We start from the raw sequence: 25,869 nt of genomic DNA, 5'->3' as shown, positions 1-25,869 counted from the left end.
CCCTCAGTGATGTACTGTACAGTAGCTAGCTATAGCTACATCTGCAGGCAGTGGCTGTACAGTAACTAGCTATAGCTACATCTGCAGGCAGTGGCTGTACAGTAACTAGCTATAGCTACATCTGCAGGCAGTGGCTGTACAGTAACTAGCTATAGCTACATCTGCAGGCAGTGGCTGTACAGTAACTAGCTATAGCTACATCTGCAGGCAGTGGCTGTACAGTAACTAGCTATAGCTACATCTGCAGGCAGTGGCTGTACAGTAACTAGCTATAGCTACATCTGCAGGCAGGGGCTGTACAGTAACTAGCTATAGCTACATCTGCAGGCAGGGGCTGTACAGTAACTAGCTATAGCTACATCTGCAGGCAGGGGCTGTACAGTAACTAGCTATAGCTACATCTGCAGGCAGTGGCTGTACAGTAACTAGCTATAGCTACATCTGCAGGCAGTGGCTGTACAGTAACTAGCTATAGCTACATCTGCAGGCAGGGGCTGTACAGTAACTAGCTATAGCTACATCTGCAGGCAGTGGCTGTACAGTAACTAGCTATAGCTACATCTGCAGGCAGGGGCTGTACAGTAACTAGCTATAGCTACATCTGCAGGCAGGGGCTGTACAGTAACTAGCTATAGCTACATCTGCAGGCAGTGGCTGTACAGTATAGTTACCAGTGAGGATCCATCCATCCTTCAGGCAGAGGCTGAAGGATGGATGGACAAGGATTGGACATCAGATAATACCTAGTTTAGCACCAAACTCTGCAAGCTCTACCAGCCCCAGTGAGAATCTGCAGTGTGCGTGTGTGTGCGCGTCTGCAGTCATAGGACGATGATAGATAGTTACCAAGGGGAACTCGTGGGACACATGTCCATCGGGGGGCAGCTTGGCTCCGAAGCCCAGAGCAGGGAACATCTTATCACTGTCATAGTCCTGAATGATCTCCCCTACAGCCTTCAGGGCCATGGCATAGGCATTCATCTGGTACGGGTTCATGTAGTGGAGGGAGGTGGACTGGGACGGGTTTCCTGGAGAGCAACCCATGTGGGTTAGAATGCAGGGTTCAGAGTTCAGAGCTTGAGTAGAGACAGCAGCCTACTGGACTTGAGAGCCTCACAGTAAGAGATAGTCAGCTTGTAGAGCTGTAGAATACAATACAAAGAATGTACCAAAATAGTACCAGCGCTCACCATTGGATGCTGTGAAATCAATGGCCACCGTGAAGTGAATCTGAGTTCTGGAAGAGAAGAACAGAGAACAATTTTGACTTTAGATATTGTAACAGAGAACTCCTGGTGTTTAATTTATAGTTGGGTTGAGTCTCAATCAATTTTTTTTATCAATTCAAGGGCTTTATTGGCATGGGAAACATGTGTTAACATTGCCAAAGCAAGTAAGGTAGATAATATATAAAGTGAAATAAACAATAAAAATCACACATACAGAAGTTTCAAAACAATAAAGACATTACAAATGTCATATTATATATATATACAGTGTTTTTACAATGTACAAAAGTCTCTCTCTCTGCCGCTCTCTGTGTCTCTGTCTCTCTCTCTCGGTCTCTCTCTGTGTCTCTCTCTGTGTCTCTCTCTGTGTCTCTCTCTCTCTCTCTCTCTCTCTCTCTCTCTCTCTCTCTCTCTCTCTCTCTCTCTCTCTCTTTCCGAAGCAAGTGAAATAGATAATAAACGAAAGTGAAATAAACAATAAAACATTAACAGTAAACATTACACTCACAAAAGAATAAAGACATTTCAAATGTCATATGTATATATATACAGTGTTGTAACGATGTGAAAATGGTTAAGGTACAAAAGGGGAAATATCAAAATTGGATTTGTTTTCAAACTCTTTGTGGGTCTGTGTAATCTGAGGGAAATATGTGTCTCTAATATTGATCATACATTTGGATGGAGGTTAGGAAGTGCAGCTCAGTTTCCACCTCATTTTATGGGCAGTTTGCACGTAGCCTGTCTTCTCTTGTGAGCCAAGTCTGCCTATGGCAACCTTTCTCAATAGCAAGGATATACCTTTCTCAATAGCAAGGATATGCTCACTGAGTCTCTACATAGTCAAAGCATTCCTTCCTTTTGGGCCAGTCACAGTGGTCAGGTATTCAGTCACTGTGTACTCTCTGTTTAGGGCCAAATAGCATTCTAGTTTGCTGTTTTTTGGTTAATTCTTTCCAATGTATCAAGTAATTTTATACTCATGATTTGGTTGGGTCTAAATGTGTTGCTGTCCTGGACCTCTGTCGGGTCTGTTGGTGATTGTGAACAGAGCCCCAGTGGTGTTTTACATTGTACACAGAGGATATTTTTTGCAGAATTCTACATGCAGTCTCAATTTGGTGTTTGTCCCATTTTGTGAATTCTTGGTCTCTCTCTCTCTAACTCTCTCTCCTACAAAGTTACAGTTACATCCTAGTGGCTCGGCTTGAAGATATAATCCTCCCCATCTGTCCAGGAGACCACCTCAATTACCCAGAAGCCATCACTCTGCTCTCTGCTTCAGCTCTCACCTGGGAGAAAAGCACCGACTGAACCGGCTTTCCTGTTCAACCGAGTCGGCGCCTCAAAAAAACAACATATTTCTTTTATATATGTTTTATTTTTCATCCTTCTCCCAGGAGCATAAGATAAATGAATTCACAGTAGCAGCAGAGAAGCAGGCAGTCTGGTTTCCAAGCCCAGTTAGGCAGCAAGCCAGTCCAACTACATGCATGGCCACACATCTGGATGGCTTCGCTTGGCTGGAGTGCACCCTTACCCATTTAAGACTTATAAGACGTGTTTGACTGACAGCACAGCAATTACTACAAACATACACTGAGTATACCAAACATTAGGAACACTTTTCTAATATTGAGTTAAACCCCTCTCCCCTTTTTCCCCATGAATAGCCTCAATTCGTCGGGGCATGGACTCTACAAGGTGTTGAAAGGGTTCCACAGGGATGCTGGCCCATGTTGACTCCAATGCTTCCAACAGTTGTGTCAAGTTGGCTGGATGTCCTTTGGGTGGTGGACCATTCTTGATACACACAGGAAACTGTTGAGCGTGAAAAACCCAGCAGCATTGGAGTTCTTGATCCAAACCGGTGCGCCTGGCACCTACTACCACACCCAGTTCAAAGACACTTACATCTTTTGTCTTGCCTATTCACCCTCTGAATGGCACGCATACACAATCCATGTCTCAATTGTCTCAGGCTTAAAAATCCTTCTGTAACCTGTCTGCCCCCCTTCATCGACACTGATTGAAGTGACATCAACAAAGGATTATAGCTTTCACCTGGATTCACCGGGTTCAGTCTGTCATGGAGAGAGCGGGTGTTCGTAAAATGTTTTGTACAGTCAGTTGAAGTCGGAAGTTTACATACACCAAAGCCAAATACATTTTAAACTCAGTTATTCACAATTCCTGACGTTTAATCCTAGTAAAAAATTCCCTGTCTTAGGTCAGTTAGGATCACCAATTTATTTTAAGAATGTGAAATGTCAGAATAATAGTAGAGAGAATGATTTATTTCAGCTTTTATTTATTTCATCACATTCCCAGTGGGTCAGAAGTTTACATACTCTCAATTAGTATTTGGTAGCATTGTCTTTAAATTGTTTAATTTGGGTCAAATGTTTTGGGTAGCCTTCCACAAGCTTCCCACAGTAAATTGGGTGAAATTTGGCCCATTCCTCCTGACAGAGCTGGTGTAACTGAGTCAGGTTTGTAGGCCTCCTTGCTCGCACACGCTTTTCAGTTCTGCCCACAAATTTTCTATAGGATTGAGGTCAGGGCTTTGTGATGGCCACTCAAATACCTTGACTTTGTTGTCCTTAAGCTATTTTGCCACAATTCTGGAAGTATGCTTGGGGTCAGTGTCCATTTGAAAGATCCATTTGCGACAAAGCTTTCATTTTCCTCCCTCATAATGCCATCTATTTTGTGAAGTGCACCAGTCCCCCCTGCAGCAAGTACCCCCACAACATGATGCTGCCATCCCCGTGCTTCACCATTCGGATGGTGTTCTTTCGGCTTGCAAGCCTCCCACTTTTTCCTCCAAACATAACGATGGTCATTATGGCCAAACAGTTCTATTTTTGTTTCATCAGACCAGAGGACATTTCTCCAAAAAGTGCGATCTTTGTCCCCATGTGCAGTTGCAAACCGTAGTCTGGCTTTTTGATGGCGGTTTTGGAGCAGTGGCTTCTTTCTTGCTGAGTGGCCTTTTCAGGTTATGTCGATATAGGACTTGTTTTACTGTGGATATAGATACTTTGTACCTATTTCCTCCAGCATCTTCACAGGGTCCTTTGCTGTTGTTCTGGGATTGATTTGCACTTTTCACTCCAAAGTACGTTCATCTCTAGGAGACAGAACGCGTCTCCTTCCTGAGCGATATGATGGCTACGTAGTCCCATGGTGTTTATACTTGCGTACTATTGTTTGTACAGATGAACGTGGTACCTTCAGGCATTTGGGAATTGCTCCCAAGGATGAACCAGACTTGTGGAGGTCTACAGTTTGTTTTCTGAGGTCTTGGCTGATTTCTTTTGATTTTTCCATGATGTCAAGCAAATCAAATCAAATTTTATTTGTCACAAACACATGGTTAGCAGATGTTAATGCGAGTGTAGCGAAATGCTTGTGCTTCTAGTTCCGACAATGCAGTAATAACCAACAAGTAATCTAACTAACAATTCCTAATCTACTGTCTTATACACAGTGTAAGGGGATAAAGAATATGTACATAAGGATATATGAATGAGTGATGGTACAGAGCAGCATAGGCAAGATACAGTAGATGGTATCGAGTACAGTATATACATGTGAGATGAGTATGTAAACAAAGTGGCATGGTTAAAGTGGCTAGTGATACATGTATTACATAAGGATGCAGTCGATGATATAGAGTACAGTATATACGTATGCATATGAGTTGAATAATGTAGGGTAAGTAACATTATATAAGGTAGCATTGTTTAAAGTGGCTTGTGATATATTTACATCATTTCCCATCAATTCCCATTATTAAAGTGGCTGGAGTTGAGTCAGTGTCAGTGTGTAGGCAGCAGCCACTCAATGTTAGTGGTGGCTGTTTAACAGTCTGATGGCCTTGAGATAGAAGCTGTTTTTCAGTCTCTTGGTCCCAGCTTTGATGCACCTGTACTGACCTCGCCTTCTGGATGATAGCGGGGTGAACAGGCAGTGGCTCGGGTGGTAGATGTCCTTGATGATCTTTATGGCCTTCCTGTAACATCGGGTGGTGTAGGTGTCCTGGAGGGCAGGTAGTTTGCCCCCGATGATGCGTTGTGCAGACCTCACTACCCTCTGGAGAGCCTTACGGTTGAGGGCGGAGCAGTTGCCGTACCAGGCGGTGATACAGCCCGCCAGGATGCTCTCGATTGTGCATCTGTAGAAGTTTGTGAGTTCTTTTGGTGACAAGCCGAATTTCTTCAGCCTCCTGAGGTTGAAGAGGCGCTGCTGCGCCTTCTTCACGATGCTGTCTGTGTGAGTGGACCAATTCAGTTTGTCTGTGATGTGTATGCCGAGGAACTTAAAACTTGCTACTCACTCCACTACTGTTCCATCGATGCGGATAGGGGGTGTTCCCTCTGCTGTTTCCTGAAGTCCACAATCATCTCCTTAGTTTTGTTGACGTTGAGTGTGAGGTTATTTTCCTGACACCACACTCCGAGGGCCCTCACCTCCTCCCTGTAGGCCGTCTCGTCGTTGTTGGTAATCAAGCCTACCACTGTTGTGTCGTCCGCAAACTTGATGATTGAGTTGGAGGCGTGCGTGGCCACGCAGTCGTGGGTGAACAGGGAGTACAGGAGAGGGCTCAGAACTCACCCTTGTGGGGCCCCAGTGTTGAGGATCAGCGGGGAGGAGATGTTGTTACCTACCCTCACCACCTGGGGGCAGCCCGTCAGGAAGTCCAGTACCCAGTTGCACAGGGCGGGGTCGAGACCCAGGGTCTCGAGCTTGATGACGAGCTTGGAGGGTACTATGGTGTTGAATGCCGAGCTGTAGTCGATGAACAGCATTCTCACATAGGTATTCCTCTTGTCCAGATGGGTTAGGGCAGTGTGCAGTGTGGTTGAGATTGCATCGTCTGTGGACCTATTTGAGCGGTAAGCAAATTGGAGTGGGTCTAGGGTGTCAGGTAGGGTGGAGGTGATATGGTCCTTGACTAGTCTCTCAAAGCACTTCATGATGACGGAAGTGAGTGCTACGGGGCGGTAGTCGTTTAGCTCAGTTACCTTAGCTTTCTTGGGAACAGTAACGATGGTGGCACTGAGTTTGAAGGTAGGCAATAAAATACATCCACAGGTACACCTACAATTGACTCAAATGATGTCAATTAGCCTATCAGAAGCTTCTAATGCCATGACATATTTTTCTGGAAGTTTCCAAGCTGTTTAAAGGCACATTCAACTTAGTGTATATAAACTTCTGACCCACTGGAATTGTGATACAGTGAATTATAAGTGAAATAATCTGTCTGTAAACAATTGTTGGAAAAATGACTTGTGTCATGCACAAAGTAGATGTCCTAACCGACTTGCCAAAACTATAGTTTGTTAACAAGACATTTGTGAAATGGTTGAAAAATGAGTTTTATGGGGGCAGCATTTTCACTTTTGGATGAATAGCGTGCCCAGAGTGAACTGCCTCCAACTCTGTCCCAGATGCTAATATTTGCATATTATTAGTAGTATTGGATAGAGAACACTCTGAAGTTTCTAAAACTGTTTGAATGATGTCTGTGAGTATAACAGAACTCATATGGCAGGCGAAACCTGAGAAAAATCCAACCAGGAAGTGGGATATCTGAGGTTTGTAGTTTTTCCATGCTTGGCCTACCAAATACACATTGAGATATGGATGAGGTTGCACTTCCTAGGGCTTCCACTAGATGCCAACCGTCTTTTGAATCTTGAATGAGGATTCTACTATAAAGGAGGGGCTCATGGGACCTGTTTGAGTCAGTGGTCTGGCAGAGAGCCTTAATCTCATGACGCGCTCCCGACAGAGTTACTTCTCGTTCCAGTGCCTTTCTAAAGACAAAGGAATTCTCCGGTTGGAACATTATTTATGTTTTATGTTAAAAACATCCAAACGAGTTATTCCATACATCGTTGGACATGTTTCTAAAGGACTGTAACTGAACTTTTCGAGTTCTTGTCTGGATGAAATGCTCGCGCCTCATGTAGATGGATTACTGGGCTGAACACGCTAACAGCAAGTGGCTATTTGGACATAAATGATGGAACTTTATGGAACAAATCAGTCACTTATTGTCAAACTGGGATTTCTGTGAGTGCCTTCTGATGAAGATCATCAAAGGTAAGTGAATATTTATGGTGTTGTTTCTAACTTTGCTGATTCCAAAATGGCGGATATTCCTCTGGCTGTTTTGGGTTCTGAGCGCCGTTCTCAGATTATGCTTTTTAAATCTGACACAGCGGTTGCATTAAGGAGAAGTCTATCTTTAATTATGTGAACAACACTAGTATCTTTTATCAATGTTTATTATTAGTATTTCTGCAAAATCACCGGATGTTTTGGAATCAAAACATTACTGCACGTAAGGCGCCAATGTAAACTGAGATTTTTGGATATAAATATGCACATTATCGAACAAAACATACATGTATTGTGTAACATGATGTCCTATGAGTGTCATCTGATGAAGATCATCAAAGGTTAGTGATTCATTTGTATCTATATTTCTGCTTTTTGTGACTCCTATCTTTGGTTGGAAAATCTTTCATTTGCTGTATTGGACTTGTTAATGTGTGAAAGTTACATATTTCAAAAAAACATTTTTGAATTTCGCGCGCTGCCTTTTCAGCGGAATGTTGTCGAGGTGTTCTGCTTACGGAACCCCAGCGCTAGAAAGATTAATGACTCCAACCTCCAACTTCCGACTTCAACTATATACTTAAACCATACGATAAACTGGAACTACACAAATAAAACGGTGTTAAAAGTTAAATTACACAAGTAGACAGAAATACTGTATATTATTCTCAGTAGGCTTCATGGTAAATAACTGTAAACTCCCAGAGTGTCAGCTCAGTAGGCTTCATGGTAAATAACTGTAAACTCCTAGAGTGTTACAGCTCAGTAGGCTTCATGGTCAATAACTGTAAACTCCTAGAGTGTGCAGCTCAGTAGGCTTCATGGTCAATAACTATCAGCGCCTAGAGTGTGCAGCTCAGTAGGCTTCATGGTAAATAACTGTAAACTCCTAGTGTGCAGCTCAGTAGGCTTCATGGTAATTAACTGTTAGCTCCTAGAGTGTGCAGCTCAGTAGGCTTCATGGTCAATAACTATTAGCTCCTAGAGTGTGCAGCTCAGTAGGCTTCATGGTAATTAACTGTTAGCTCCTAGAGTGTGCAGCTCAGTAGGCTTCATGGTAATTAACTGTTAGCTCCTAGAGTGTGCAGCTCAGTAGGCTTCATGGTAAATAACTGTAAACTCCTAGAGTGTGCAGCTCAGTAGGCTTCATGGTAAATAACTGTAAACTCCTAGAGTGTCAGCTCAGTAGGCTTCATGGTAATTAACTGTTAGCTCCTAGAGTGTGCAGCTCAGTAGGCTTCATGGTAAATAACTGTAAACTTAGAGTGTGCAGCTCAGTAGGCTTCATGGTAAATAACTGTAAACTCCTAGAGTGTCAGCTCAGTAGGCTTCATGGTAATTAACTGTTAGCTCCTAGAGTGTGCAGCTCAGTAGGCTTCATGGTAAATAACTGTAAACTCCTAGAGTGTGCAGCTCAGTAGGCTTCATGGTAAATAACTGTAAACTCCTAGAATGTGCAGCTCTCATTTTTCTTTTTTTTTAACGATCTGACCTCTGGTCAGATCAGACTGGACATTATCCTTATACTGGGCAAAAATCCTTATATCCCTTCCAGACACACAAGTTGCAAGTCAATGAATAAATATATAAAGACTTGGAGAGCTGGGAGAAAAGACAGGGTAAAGACAGTAATTTCCCTGATGGGGTTGTTAGGCACAATAACAAGCAGAGAGAGAGAGAAAGAGAGAGAGAGAAAGAGAGAGAGGTAGAGAGAGAGAGAGAGAGAGAGAGAGAGAGAGAGAGAGAGAGAGAGAGAGAGAGAGAGAGAGAGAGAGAGAGAGAGAGAGAGAGAGAGAGAGAGAGAGAGAGAGAGAGAGAGAGAGAGAGAGAGAGAGAGAGAGAGAGAGAGAGAGAGTTGATGAACACGACCCGATGGTAAACACAGTAGTGTTAATTAATGGGAGGAAGAGTTACTACTAAACATGTTCTGACAAAACCCTCATCAACAGCCGAGGGAGGTGAAAGTAGTCATGATTTCACAGGAAACTAAGTGTCCATAATGAGAGACAAGGGATTAGTGATAACTAACGTAGTATCGAAACTACACACTAAATAACCTCATCACTGCTGTTCTACGCAGTGTTTCATTTAAATATATAACGCTGACAAATGTGTGTCATCACCATCACGATAATTACCGTCATCATCATCATCAATATCACCATCACCATCAACATCAGTAACATCATCATCAGTAATACCATCATAATAAATATCACCATCAACATCATCATCATCATCAATAACACCATCAACATCATCATCATCATCAATATCATCATCATCAATAACACCATCATCATCATCATCATCATCATCATCATCATCATCAGTAACATCATCATCATCATCATCATCATCATCATCATCAGTAATACCATCATAATAAATATCATCATCATCATCATCATCAATATCACCATCATCATCATCATCATCATTAATAACACCATCATCATCATCATCATCATCAATATCACCATCATCATCACCATCATCATCATGAATAACACCATCATCATCATCAATATCACCATCATCACCATCATCATCATCATCATCATCATCATCATCATCAATATCACCATCATCATCACCATCATCATCATGAATAACACCATCATCATCATCATCAATATCACCATCATCACCATCATCATCATCATCATCATCATCACAATCATCATCATTAATAACACCATCATCATCATCATCATCAATATCACCATCATCACTAATAACACCATCATCATCATCAATATCACCATCATCATCATTAATAACACCATCATCATCATCAATATCACCATCATCACTAATAACACCATCATCATCATCAATATCACCATCATCACTAATAACACCATCATCATCACTAATATCACCATCATCATCATCAATATCACCATCATCACTAATAACACCATCATCATCACTAATATCACCTTCATCATCATCAATATCACCATCATCACTAATAACACCATCATCATCACTAATATCACCATCATCATCATCAATATCACCATCATCACTAATAACACCATCATCATCACTAATATCACCATCATCATCATCAATATCACCATCATCACTAATAACACCATCATCATCATCAATATCACCATCATCATCATTAATAACACCATCATCATCATCATCATCGATATCACAATCATCATCATCAATATCACCATCATCATCATCATCCATATCACCATCATCACTAATAACACCATCATCATCATCAATATCACCATCATCATCATCATCATCATCAATATCACCATCATCATCATTAATAACACCATCATCAACATCATCATCATCATCACCATCAATAACACCATCATCATCATCAATATCACCATCATCATCATCATCATCATCAATATCACCATCAATAACAACATCATCATCATTATCAGTAACACCATCATCATCATCATCATCATAATCATCATCAATATCACCATCATCATCATTAATAACACCATCATCAACATCATCATCATCATCACCATCATCATCATCATCATCATCAATATCACCATCAATAACAACATCATCATTAATAACACCATCATCACCATCATCATAATCATCATCAATATCACCATCATCATTAATAACACCATCATCATCATCACCATCATCATCAGCATCATCATCATCAGTAACACCATCATCATCATCATCAATATCACCATCATCAATAACATCATCATCATTAAAGCCATCATCATTATCATCATTACCATCCTCATCATTAAAACCATCCTCATCCTCATCATTTTCATCATTATCATCCTCGTCATCATAAATATCATTATCTGTATCGTCGTCGTCATTTATCATCATTATCGTTATCGTCATTATCATTATCATCATTAAAACCATCATCATCATTACCATCGTTACCATCAACATCATCATCATCATCATTACCATTATCATCATTAAAACCATCATCATCATCATTACCATCATCAACACCATCATCATCATCATCATCACAATAATCAATCACCACCAACACCCCAATCACCTTCACCATCATCTAAATTCTGCCAGTAGTAATATTTATTCTGGTTAATAATCATGAATTCCTTTCGCATACAGTATGTCTATAAACAATCTGCAAACAGCATCACACGCGCTTAATAAAACCATAAGCCATATTTGAATCATGAGAAATGCAAAGGATGACAGCCAAGGAACTTGAAAAGAAGGAAGGGAAGTGAATTTGGGGGAAAAACAACTTCCCCTTCATGTCCCCATCCATTCCCTAAGAGGTTAGACTTTAAAGACATAGCTGTAGCTAGCTGTTAGCATTGTGCTTCTTCTATGGTGATTAACAATGATTGGCTCTCCTCATATAGCCTGGTTACATCACATTGAATCCTGTAATTACCATGGTGAGCAGAAAGCGTGAAGCAATCAGTGTGGTTTAAGTATTTACCTCCATTAGGAAATCCACAGCCTCGTGTTTTAGTGTCCCTAGTCCCAAGTCATATCATACTGCAGGAAGCATCCCAACCCTAGTCCCTAGTCATATCATACTGCAGGAAGCATCTCTTCCTAGTCCCTAGTCATATCATACTGCAGGAAACATCTCTTCCTAGTCCCTAGTCATATCATACTGCAGGAAGCATCCCAACCCTAGTCCCTAGTCATATCATACTGCAGGAAGCATCTCTTCCTAGTCCCTAGTCATATCATACTGCAGGAAGCATCTCTTCCTAGTCCCTAGTCATATCATACTGCAGGAAGCATCTCTTCCTAGTCCCTAGTCATATCACACAGCAGGAAGCATCTCTTCCTAGTCCCTAGTCATATCATACTGCAGGAAGCATCTCTTCCTAGTCCCTAGTCATATCATACTGCAGGAAGCATCTCTTCCTAGTCCCATATAGTCATATCATATCAGCAGGAAGCATCTCTTCCTAGTCCCTAGTCATATCATACTGCAGGAAGCATCTCTTCCTAGTCCCTAGTCATATCATACTGCAGGAAGCATCTCTTCCTAGTCCCTAGTCATATCATACTGCAGGAAGCATCTCTTCCTAGTCCCTAGTCATATCATACTGCAGGAAGTCATATCACTGCAGGAAGCATCTGTTCCTAGTCCCTAGTCATATCATACTGCAGGAAGCATCCCAACCCTAGTCCCTTCATACTGCAGGAAGCATCTCTTCCATAGTCCCTAGTCATACTGCAGGAAGCATCTCTTCCTAGTCATATCCCAACCCTAGTCCCTAGTCATATCATACTGCAGGAAGCATCTCTTCCTAGTCCCTAGTCATATCATACTGCAGGAAGCATCTCTTCCTAGTCCCTAGTCATATCATACTGCAGGAAGCATCTCTTCCTAGTCCCTAGTCATATCATACTGCAGGAAGCATCCCAACCCTAGTCCCTAGTCATATCATACTGCAGGAAGCATCTCTTCCTAGTCCCTAGTCATATCATACTGCAGGAAGCATCTCTTCCTAGTCCCTAGTCATACCATACTGCAGGAAGCATCTCTTCCTAAGTCATACCATACTGCAGGAAGCATCTCTTCCTAGTCCCTAGTCCATACTGCAGGAAGCATCTGTTCTATAGTCATACTGCAGGAAGTCATATCATCATCTTCCTAGTCCCTAGTCATATCATACTGCAGGAAGCATCTCTTCCTAGTCCCTAGTCATATCATACAGCAGGAAGCATCTCTTCCTAGTCCCTAGTCATATCATACTGCAGATATCACCTCTGTCTAGTCCCTGGTCCTATTCTACTGCAGGAAGCATCTCTTCCTAGTCCCTAGTCATATCATACTGCAGGAAGCATCTCTTCCTAGTCCCTAGTCATATCATACTGCAGGAAGCATCTCTTCCTAGTCCCTAGTCATATCATACTGCAGGAAGCATCTCTTCCTAGTCCCTAGTCATATCATACTGCAGATATCACCTCTTTCTAGTCCCTGGTCCTATTCTACTGCAGGAAGCATCTCTTCCTAGTCCCTAATCATATCATACTGCAGATATCATCTCTTTCTAGTCCCTGGTCTTATCCTACTGCAGGAAGCATCTCTTCCTAGTCCCTAGTCATATCCTACTGCAGGAAGCATCTCTTTCTAGTCCCTGGTCCTATCATACTGCAGATATCATCTCTTCCTAGTCCCTGGTCCTATCCTACTGCAGGAAGCATCTCTTCCTAGTCCCTGGTCCTATCCTACTGCAGGAAGCATCTGACCATAGCTTGTTACTCTGGATTGAGTTAGTTAGAGCTCTGGTTTCCCAACTAAACAGACAGTCAGGGGGAACTGTGGCAATGCTTTCCCATGATAATTCCTTCCCATGACAATCCTTTCCCATGATAATCCTTTCCCATGGAACACAGTTTAAAGTATTCCCATTGGTTAGCTCAGAAGTGGATAACGTTCACAGAAAATAATGGTGGAATTACATGTGTTTAATTCACTAGGGCCTCCCAACCCATCAATACAGTATATCCTCTAGCCAAGCTGGACTTGTCATTTCATACACGACTCCTTCCTCAGATTGGTTATATTCTCTGACTGTCGATGGTTGTATTTTTCATTCCTCACCCATTTCATTTTGGCAATTTATTGTTTTTATCTTCAAATATGAGTGCCTCGCTTCACAAAAATTGTTTCCTATCAGTGTGAGATTATAGAAATTCAGATTGATGCTTTCAACTGTATGCCAAAATAGTTTACTGTTATACCAATTCCCTGGACACTAACAACCACAGCAATGTCATACACTTTAATAGAACTGAAATGCTGGTGCTATTTGTGTCAGTTTGTAGGCTACATACAGTGCATTAGGAAAGTATTCAGACCCCATGACTATTTCCACATTTTGATACGGTACATCCTTATTTTAAAATTGATGAAATAGTTTACCCCCCCTCATCAACCCCTATACACAAACCCCATAATGACAAAGCAAAAACTATTTTTGTTGACATTTTTGCTAATTTATCAAAAACTATACAACTGAAATATCACATTTACACTAGTATTCAGACACTTTACTCAGTACTTTGTTGAAGCACCTTTGGGCAATGATTACAGCCTCAAGTCTTGGGTATAACGCTAAAAGCTTGGCACACCTGTATTTGGGGAGTTTCTCCCATTCTTTTCCGCAGATCCTTTCAAGCTCTGTCAGGTTGGATGGGGAGCATCGCTGCACAGCTATTTTCAGGTCTCTCCAGTGATGTTTGATTGGGTTCAAGTCCAGGCTCTGGCTGGGCCACTCAAGGACATTCAGAGACTTGTCCCGAAGTCACTCCTGGTTTGTATTGGCTGTGTGCTTAGGGTCATTGTCCTGTTGGAAGGTGAACCTTCGCTCCAGTCTGAGGTCCTGAGCGCTCTGGAGCAGGTTTTTGTCAAGGATCTCTCTACACTTTTCTCCGTTCATCTATCCATTGATTCTGACTAGTCTACCAGTTCCTGCCGCTGAAAATCATCCCCACATCATGATGCTGCCACCACCATGCTTCACCGTAGGGATGGTGCCCGGTTTCCTCCTGACGTGATGCTTGGCATTCAGGCTAAAGGGTTCAATCTTGGTTTCATCAGACCAGAGAATCTTGTTTCTCATGGTCTGAGTCGTTTAGGTGCCTTTTGGCAAACTCCAAGCAGGCTGTCATGTGCCTTTTCCTGAGGAGTGAATTCCGTCTGGCCACTACAATGAAGGCCTAAATGGTGGAGTGCTGCAGAGATGATTGTCCTTCTGGAAGGTTCTCCCATCCCCACAGAGGAACTCTGGAGCTCTGTCAGTGACCATGGGGTTATTGGTCCCCTCCCTGAACAAGCCCCTTCTTCCCAAATTACTCAGTTTGGCCAGGCGGCCAGCTCTAGGAAGATTCTTGGTGGTTCCAAACTTCTTCCATTTAAGAATGATGGAGGCCACTGTGTTCTTGGGGACCTTCAATACTGCAGAAATGTTTTGGTACACTTCCTCAGATCTGTAACCTTGACACAATCCTGTCTCTGAGCTCTACGGACAATTTCTTCGACCTCGATGCATGGTTGATGCTCTAACATGCACTGTCAACTGTGGGACTTTATATAGACAGGTGTGTGCCTTTCAAAAATGATGCAAAATCAATTGAATTTACCACAGGTGGACTCCAATCTTGTTGTAGAAACATCTGAAGGATGATCAATGGAAACAGGATGCACCTGAGCTCAATTTAGAGTCTCAAAAACCTATTTTCACTTTGTCATCATGGGGTATTGTGTGTAGATTGATGAAAATGTTTGTTTATTTAATCAATTTTACAATAAGGCTGTGTCGTAACAAAATGTTGGAATGTCAAGGGGTCTGAAAACCTATTTTACGAATGCACTGTACATAGGAACAAAGGTGGTCTTTTCATGCTAATGCAACTAGAACACAACGGGAGATGGTGGGAGCTGGTGAGTCAGTAGCGTTGTAGTTCTATCAGCTGGTGAGTCCGCAGTGTTGTAGTTCTATCAGCTGGTGAGTCCGTAGTTCTATCAGCTGGTGAGTCAGTAGCGTTGTAGTTCTGTCAGCTGGTGAGCCCGCAGTGTTGTAGTTCTATCAGCTGGTGAGTCCGTAGTGTTGTAGTTCTATCAGCTGGTGAGTCCGTAGTTCTATCAGCTGGTGAGTCCGTAGCGTTGTAGTTCTATTAGCTGGTGAGTCCGTAGTGTTGTAGTTCTATCAGCTGGTGAGTCCGTAGTGTTGTAGTTCTATCAGCTGGTGAGTCCGTAGCGTTGTAGTTCTATCAGCTGGTGAGTCCGTAGGGTTGTAGTTCTGTCAGCTGGTGAGTCCGTAGCGTTGTAGTTCTATCAGCTGGTGAGTCCGTAGTGTTGTAGTTCTATCGGTTGGTGAGTCCGTAGTGTTGTAGTTCTATCAGCTGGTGAGTCTGTAGCGTTGTAGTTCTATCAGCTGGTGAGTCCGTAGTGTTGTAGTTCTATCGGTTGGTGAGTCCGTAGTGTTGTAGTTCTATCGGTTGGTGAGTCCGTAGTGTTGTAGTTCTATCAGCTGGGGAGTCCGTAGCGTTGTAGTTCATTCAGCTGGTGAGTCCATAGCGTTGTAGTTCTATCAGGGAGTCTGTTGTAAGGCGTACATTAGGTGATGAAGTTACACTTGTATGCAAATCACTACAAAATGTATGCAATTCATTATTAAATGTTTGCCATCAAAATCTTAATGGCTTTCTGCCAGAAGTCAAAGAGCTCTGGATGAGTTATCTGTAATTTTTTTCCTTGTGATTCCTACTAGAGTTTTTAATTCTCCTCTGGTCTTCTCCCCTCTGCTCTGTGTACACATGCTGCTGTTCCTTCAGAAAATCATGCATCACAAATTTGTTCATTTGCACAATTTCTCTCGTTCACTTGCACTTGTAAATGTCCACACTCACTGAAATGGAAGCTACTAGCTACTCTTGCATAACTTTATGAGCTGGATTTGCCTGTCTTTGCAATGAGTTATATTCGTTTTTGGCTTGTTAGCATTAGCTAACTGCATCTATTTGATTTCGCTATTAGCTTGTGCAAATGTTGTTAGCATTCTTGTAATAGAGGCCCAATGGGCTTTTCTTGTGTTTTTAGCACCCCCTTGTGTACTATGCCGGTAATACCGTAAATCCCGGGGATGAGAAGGACAGTATGATGATATGAAAATCTGGTCACCGCCCAAACCTATATCTCATTCAACAAAGTTTGACTTCCACTCACTTCCACTGACATTTTAAAACCAGAACAAAATTAAAAATATTACCCATGGAAAAAGTGCAATATTAAAATTTCTCTCGCTTCATACAGGCTATATTTGGCTCAATCTTTTAAACATGAACAAGGGACTTAAATACAATAGAAGAAGTCTTAAAGGATCCATTCCTACAGACCATCTCATTCAAGATTTAATTTAAAAAGAAACATTCATTTAAAGGGTAATGAAAACATGATCCATCTTTTTTCCCCTTCATGACCTATTATATTCCACATATCACTTCAACATTAATGAAAACCCTATTCGACTCTGAGATCTATCATAATGGCGCTGTGTCCCCGGAAAAGAGAAATCACCTCTTATCCCCAAAGAGCCCATTCATCATACCACATTGATCAAAGTCAATGTGCTTTCGTTTGCCTATTAGTACGTGAGTGGTTGTACGAGGCTAAACACACAGGAGAGAATGGAATCCAGAGCACAGTGTCATCAATATCTCGTAGTGTGGCATGGTGGGGAGTCCTTTCCTGGGGACACTCACTCATTCAAGTAAGGAGAGGACACTGAACACAGGACACTGAACACAGGACACTGAACACAGGACACTGAGTGATAACACAGGACACTGAGTGATAACACAGGACACTGAGTGATAACACAGGACACTGAGTGATAACACAGGACACTGAGTGATAACACAGGACACTGAGTGATAACACAGGACACTGAGTGATAACACAGGACACTGAGTGATAGATTCACAGGACACTTGTTTCCATGAAACTGCTGGGTTAAGTCACAGTGACACTGAGTGCAATGGGAGCACAGGACACTGGGTGGATAACACAGGACACTGAGTGATAACACAGGACACTGAGCTTTGATAGCACTGGGGTGAGTGATAACACAGGACACTGAGTGATAGCACAGGACACTGAGTGATAGCAGAGGACCTCTTGGCTTTCCCCCCATAGTGCTGGGGTGGTTAGACATATGAGACTGTAGAGGCGTAACCAGTGGGTCAGCTTTCCCCCAGAGATGGCCTGATTCCACATATGAGACTGTACTAACCCCGTGGGACCTCTTGCAGCTTTCACCTGTGTGCTGGGGTGATTCCCATGGACATGTCAGGCGTAACCAGTGGGACCTCTTGCAGCTTTCCATGAAAGTGCTGGGTTAGGTTCTGAATATGAGACTGTACAGTCGTGCAATGGGACCTCTTGCAGCTTTCCCCTCATAGTGCTGGGGTGGTTCCATACATATGAGACTGTACAGGCGTAACCAGTGGGACCTCTTGCAGCTTTCCCCTCATAGTGCTGGGGTGGTTCCATACATATGAGACTGTACAGGCGTAACCAATGGGACACCTGCCTCATCCTCTCAGCTTCTCACAAGTCTCAAGAGGATAGGGTGTAAGGGTTGAGTTGGGATTCAGTGGTGCAAGATAACCCGCCTTCCTGTCTGTGTGGGTTGATGGGTGGGTGAGTGGGACAGAGAGAGGCCATGAGAGGCATTGACAGATCTAGGACACGGTCGAACAGACACAGAAAACTGACACTGAAGCACAGGGACAACTATAGGGCTGAAACGACAATAGCTACAGGGCTGAAACCAGGACAGTTACAGGGCTGAAACCAGGACAGTTACAGGGCTGAAACCAGAACAGTTACAGGGCTGAAACCAGGACAGTTACAGGGCTGAAACCAGACCAGTTACAGGGCTGAAACGACAATAGCTACAGGGCTGAAACCAGGACAGTTACAGGGCTGAAACCAGGACAGTTACAGGGCTGAAACCAGAACAGTTACAGGGCTGAAACCAGGACAGTTACAGGGCTGAAACCAGGACAGTTACAGGGCTGAAACCAGGACAGTTACAGGGCTGAAACCAGGACAGTTACAGGGCTGAAACCAGGACAGTTACAGGGCTGAAACCAGGACAGTTACAGGGCTGAAACCAGGACAGTTACAGGGCTGAAACCAGGACAGTTACAGGGCTGAAACCAGAACAGTTACAGGGCTGAAACCAGGACAGTTACAGGGCTGAAACCAGGACAGTTACAGGGCTGAAACCAGAACAGTTACAGGGCTGAAACCAGACCAGTTACAGGGCTGAAACCAGAACAGTTACAGGGCTGAAACCAGGAGAGCTACAGGTGTCACACCCTGACCATAGTTTGCTTTGTATGTTTCTATGTTTTGTTTGGTCAGGGTGTGATATGAGTGGGCATTCTATGTTTCATGTCTAGTTTGTCTAGTTCTATGTTTGGCCTGATATGGTTCTCAATCAGAGGCAGGTGTGACTCATTGTCTCTGATTGGGAACCATATTTAGGTAGCCTGTTTGGTGTTGGGTTTTGTGGGTGATTGTCCTTGTTTCTGTCGCTCTGTTACTTTGCACCAGTATAGGCTGTTCGGTTTTCACGTTACGTTTATTGTTTTTGTATTGATTCGTGTTTCCATTGTTTCATTAAACATGAATCTCAATAGCCACGCCGCATTTTAGTCCGACTCTCCTTCACATAAAGAAAGCCGTTACAACAGGGCTAAAACCAGGACAGCTACAGGGCTGAAACCAGGACAGTTACAGGGCTGAAACCAGACCAGCTACAGGGATAAAACCAGGACAGCTACAGGGCTAAAACCAGACCAACTACAGGGAAACACCAGGACAGCTACATGGCTGAAACCAGGACAGTTACAGGGCTGAAACCAGGACAGTTACAGGGCTGAAACCAGACCAGCTACAGGGATAAAACCAGGACAGCTACAGGGCTGAAACCAGACCAGCTACAGGGATAAAACCAGGACAGCTACATGGCTGAAACCAGGACAGTTACAGGGCTAAAACATGGACAGCTACAGGGCTAAAACATGGACAGCTACAGGGCTAAATCATGGACAGCTACAGGGCTGAAACCAGGACAGCTACAGGGCCAAAACCAGGAGAGCTACAGGGCTAAAACCAGGAGAGCTACAGGGCTAAATTCAATACAGCTACAGGGATATTATGCAGGACAGTTACAGGGCTGAAACCAGGGATGTTGCAGCGCAAAAACAAGGACATCTACAGGGCTACAACATGGACAGTTGCATGGCTAAAATCAGGACAGCTACAGGGCCGAAACCAGGACAGTTACAGAGCTGAAACCAGGAGAGTTACAGATTTGAAACCAGGACAGTTACATGGCTGAAACCAGGACTGTTTCAGGGATGAATCCAGGACAGCTAAAGAGCTGAAACCAGGACAGCTAAAGAGCTGAAACCAGGAAAGTTACATGGCTGAAACCAGGACAGCTACTGGACTAAATTCAGGACAGCTACAGGGCTATTCTGCAGAGCAATAACAGCAGGTAGACTGCAATAGAAAAATACTGGTGGAAATAACAGCAGGTAGACTGTAAATGCAGGTAGACTGGTGGTAATAACAGCAGGTAGACTGTAATAGAAGGTAGACTGGTGGTAATAACAGCAGGTAGACTGTAATAGCAGGTAGACTGGTGGAAATAACAGCAGGTAGACTGTAATAGCCGGTAGACTGGTGGTAATAACAGCAGGTAGACTGTAACAGCAGGTAGACTGGTGGTAATAATAGCAGGTAGACTGTAATAGCAGGTAGACTGGTGGAAATAACAGCAGGTAGACTGATGGAGACTGATGGTAATAATAGCAGGTAGACTGGTGGAAATAACAGCAGGTAGACTGTAACAGCAGGTAGACTGGTGGTAATAATAGCAGGTAGACTGTAATAGCAGGTAGACTGATGGTAATAATAGCAGGTAGACTGTAATAGCAGGTAGACTGGTGGTAATAATAGCAGGTAGACTGTAATAGCAGGTAGACTGATGGTAATAATAGCAGGTAGACTGTAATAGCAGGTAGACTGTAATAACAGGTAGACTGGTGGTAATAATAGCAAGTAGACTGGTGGTAATAATAGCAGGTAGACTGTAATAGCAGGTAGACTGGTGGTAATAATAGCAGGTAGACTGTAATAACAGGTAGACTGGTGGAAATAATAGCAGGTAGACTGTAGTAGCAGGTAGACTGGTGGTAATAATAGCAGGTAGACTGTAGTAGCAGGTAGACTGGTGGTAATAATAGCAGGTAGACTGTAATAACAGGTAGACTGGTGGTAATAATAGCAGGTAGACTGTAGTAGCAGGTAGACTGGTGGTAATAAACCAGGTAGACTGTAGTAGCAGGTAGACTGGTGGTAATAAGGCAGGTAGACTGGTGGTAAACCAGAGCAGGTAGACTGGTGGTAATAAAGCAGGTAGACTGTAATAGCAGGGACTGGTGGTAATAACCAGGTAGACAGCAAGTAGACTGGTGGTAATAAAAGCAGGTAGACTGTAATAACAGGTAGACTGGTGGTAATAAAGCAGGTAGACAGTAGCAGGTAGACTGGTAAAACATGGACAGGTAGACTGGTGGTAATAAAACAGGTAGACTGCAATAACAGGTAGACTGGTGGTAATAATAGCAGGTAGACTGTAGTAGCAGGTAGACTGGTGGTAATAATAGCAGGTAGACTGGTGGTAATAATAGCAGGTAGACTGTAATAGCAGGTAGACTGGTGGTAATAATAGCAGGTAGACTGTAATAGCAGGTAGACTGGTGGTAATAATAGCAGGTAGACTGTAGTAGCAGGTAGACTGGTGGTAATAAACAGGTAGACTGTAGTAGCAGGGACTGTAATATAACATGGAATCTCTGTCTGACAGACAGGCTAAAATCAGTTACAGCTCCCCAAATGTCACCCAGGACAGTTACAGAGCTGAAGGACCCACAGGATGAGTGCACTACTTTTGAAACCAGGACAGGGTGTACATGGCTATAAAGTGAATATGGTGTTGTCTGACAGGCAGATCTTAACAGTGTTGTCATGTAACCGTCAAGAGACCTCAGAGGACAAGCTGAAACTTGTCTACAGCCCCAACAGAACAGTCGGAGAGACACTTTTGATCTGTGGCGCTACATAGGGATTAGGGTAGCCAGTTGAGACGCAAAAAATACATCCTGAAAACGATAGTAGGCTTCATCTAGGATCATATAAACGTGTCGTTTTCATCTAGGATCATATAAACGTGTCGTTTTCATCTAGGATCATATAAACGTGTCGTTTTCATCTAGGGTCATAGAAACGTGTCGTTTTCATCTAGGGTCATATAAACGTGTCGTTTTCATCTAGGTCATAGACTGGTTTTCCTCTAGGGTCATATAAAGCAGTGTCGTTTTCATCTAGGGTCATAGAAGGTCGTTTTCATCTAGGGTCATATAAAGCGTGGTTTTCATCTAGGGTCATAGCCGGTTTTCATCTAGGGTGGAAATCGTTTTCATCTAGGTCATAGACTGTTTTATCTAGGGTCATATAGACGTGTCGTTTTCATCTGGTCATATAAAGCAGGTCGTTTTCATGGGGTCATAGAAACGTGTCGTTTTCATCTAGGGTAATAGCAGGTAGTTTTCATCTAGGGTCATATAACGTGTCGTTTTCATCTAGGTAGAAACTGTCGTTTTCATCTAGGGTAGACTGTTTTCATCTAGGATCATATAAACGTGTCGTTTTCATCTAGGGTCATAGAAATGGTCGTTTTCATCTAGGGTCATAGAAGCAGGTAGTTTTCATCTAGGATCATAGGCGTGTCGTTTTCATCTAGGGTCATAGAAGCAGGTCGACTTTCATCAGGTCATATAAACTGTCGTTTTCATCTAGGATCATATAAAGCAGGTAGACTTTCATCTAGGGCAGGTGTCGTTTTCATCTAGGGTCATATAAACGGTAGTTTTCATCTAGGGTCATAGAAGCGTGTAGTTTTCATCTAGGATCATATAAACATGTCGTTTTCATCTAGGGTCATAGAAAGGTCGTTTTCATCTAGGATCATATAAACGTGTCGTTTTCATCAGGTAGACTGTTTTCATCAGGTAGACTGGTGGTTTCAATAGCATATAGACTGTTTTCATCTAGGTAGTCTGGTGGTTTTCATCTAGGATCAGGTAAACTGTAGTTTTATCAGGTAGACTGTGGTCATATAGGGTCATATAAACGTGTTGTTTTCATCTAGGATCATATAAACGTGTCGTTTTCATCTAGGGTCATAGAAACTGTCTTTCATCTAGGTCAGAGCAAGCATTACAGTTTTCATCTAGGGTCATATAAATGTGTCCTATTTCATCTAGGGTCAGTGCACTACTTTTGATCCAGGGTCATAGGATGTAGTCGTTTTCATCTAGGATCATATGACGTGTCGTTTTCATCTAGGGTGTAGTGCGTTTTCATCTAGGGTGATATATGGTTTTCATCTAGGATCATATAAAGATCGTTTTCAAGGGTCATAGTGTTTTCATCTAGGGTCATATAAACGTGTTGTTTTCATCTAGAGGTCATAGAAACGTGTCGTTTTCATCTAGGGTCATATAAACGTGTCGTTTTCATCTAGGGTCATAGAAACGAGACGTTTTCATCTGGGTCATATAAAGGGATTAGGATCAGCCAGTTGAGTTTTCATCTAGGGTCATAAAATACATCCTGAAAAGGGTAGTAGGCGTTTTCATCTAGGGTCATAGAAACGTGTCGTTTTCATCTAGGATCATATAAACATGTCGTTTTCATCTAGGGTCATAGAAACGTGTCGTTTTCATCTAGTGTCATATAAACGTGTTGTTTTCATCTAGGATCATATAAACGTGTCGTTTTCATCTAGGGTCATAGAAACGTGTCGTTTTCATCTAGGGTCATAGAAACGTGTCGTTTTCATCTAGGGTCATATAAACGTGTCGTTTTCATCTAGGGTCATAGAAACGTGTCGTTTTCATCTAGGGTCATAGAAACGTGTCGTTTTCATCTAGGATCATATAAACGTGTCGTTTTCATCTAGGGTCATAGAAACGTGTCGTTTTCATCTAGGGTCATATAAACGTGTTGTTTTCATCTAGGGTCATAGAAACGTGTCGTTTTCATCTAGGATCATATAAACGTGTCGTTTTCATCTAGGGTCATAGAAACGTGTCGTTTTCTTGACCCTTTTATCATCCAATAACCCTGCCTGACTGTCAATTGGACCTGGTCACATGGTTGTGTCTTGATAAAAACAAATCTCATCTTTGCTCACTAAAGTCTTCAACAGGCATTTCTAAAAATCAAATGAACATGAAGCGATAAGATCGATCAACTCTCAGATTGGTCTACAGCGGACGTTGTCTTGACCTCCACTCTTCAGCTGCAGGGTAGCCGTTTTCACACGAAACATCAAGAGTAGAGACTTTAGAGGCTAGTTTTAAAAGTTGTCATTGTTTCTGTATATTGGAATACTGTAATGTAAACTTCTGAACCAGCTCACCCTCCTTTAATGTAGTCGAGGAAGGTGTGTTCTGACTCCACCGCGAACGACAGCATGGTCACCTGGGTAGAGAGAATATTCAAAGCAGTTACCAAACATGTATATTCAACACTCAGGTAATCAACACAAAGTCACAAATGCAATGTATTCTCCAATTGAATCATAATTACTCACCACATCAGTAATCAACACAATCACAATTGACCAATTACCAATTTAAACACATTAACCGTTAGCCCCCTGCCTCCAGGCCCCCCCGGGTTAACCATCCAGCACGCACCAACCCGCTTCCCAAGAGGGAATCATCTCAGTAGAATGAGTTTGTTTGACATCAGAGCGGCATATTAGTATTAGAACATTGATCCATCTCAATCGCACACACACACACACACACACACACACACACACACACACACACACACACACACACACACACACACACACACACACACACACACACACACACACACACACACACACACACATCACTGAGGTGTGATGAGAGCGACATGATGGATGTCTCCCTCTCTGATTTTAATTATCTAGTCACCGTCATCCTATTGAGGCTCAGCATGCCAAAGTGTGTGTGTGTGTGTGTGTTTGGGCCCAGGCAATAATAACAATGCACTGACTTCCTCCTAAATATCAGTCACTGACTCGGCATGGCAGCCACTCAGTCACTGATAGGACTGAAAGGACAACAGACAGACGACTGACCGATAACTGACTGATAGGACAACCGACTGATAGGACAACAGACAGACGACTGACGATAACTGACTGATAGGACAACTGACTGATAGGACAACAGAATGATAACTGATGGATAGGACAACAGAATGATAACTGACTGATAGGACGATAAACTGATAGGACAACTGACTGATAGGACAACAGAATGATAACTGATGGATAGGACAACAGAATGATAACTGACTGATAGGACAACAGAATGATAACTGACTGATAGGACAACAGAATGATAACTGACTGATAGGACAACAGAATGATAACTGACTGATAGGACAACAGACTGATAACTGATGGATAGGACAACAGAATGATAACTGACTGATAGGACAACAGAATGATAACTGATGGATAGGACAACAGAATGATAACTGACTGATAGGACAACAGAATGATAACTGACTGATAGGACAACAGAATGATAACTGATGGATAGGACAACATAATGATAACTGACTGATAGGACAACAGACTGATAGGACAATAGAATGATAACTGACTGATAGGACACAACTGATAAGACTGATAGGACAACAGAATGATAACTGACTGATAGGACAACAGAATGATAACTGACTGATAGGACAACAGAATGATAACTGACTGATAGGACAACAGACTGATAACTGACTGATAGGACAACAGACTGATAACTGACTGATAGGACACCAGACTGATAACTGACTGATAGGACAACA

The sequence above is a fragment of the Oncorhynchus masou genome, chromosome 18, assembly GCF_036934945.1.
Source record: "Oncorhynchus masou masou isolate Uvic2021 chromosome 18, UVic_Omas_1.1, whole genome shotgun sequence".
In the NCBI taxonomy this organism is placed as follows: Eukaryota; Metazoa; Chordata; class Actinopteri; order Salmoniformes; family Salmonidae; genus Oncorhynchus; species Oncorhynchus masou.
The sequence above is the reverse complement of the archived record's forward strand: the minus strand, read 5'-3'. Positions refer to the sequence as shown.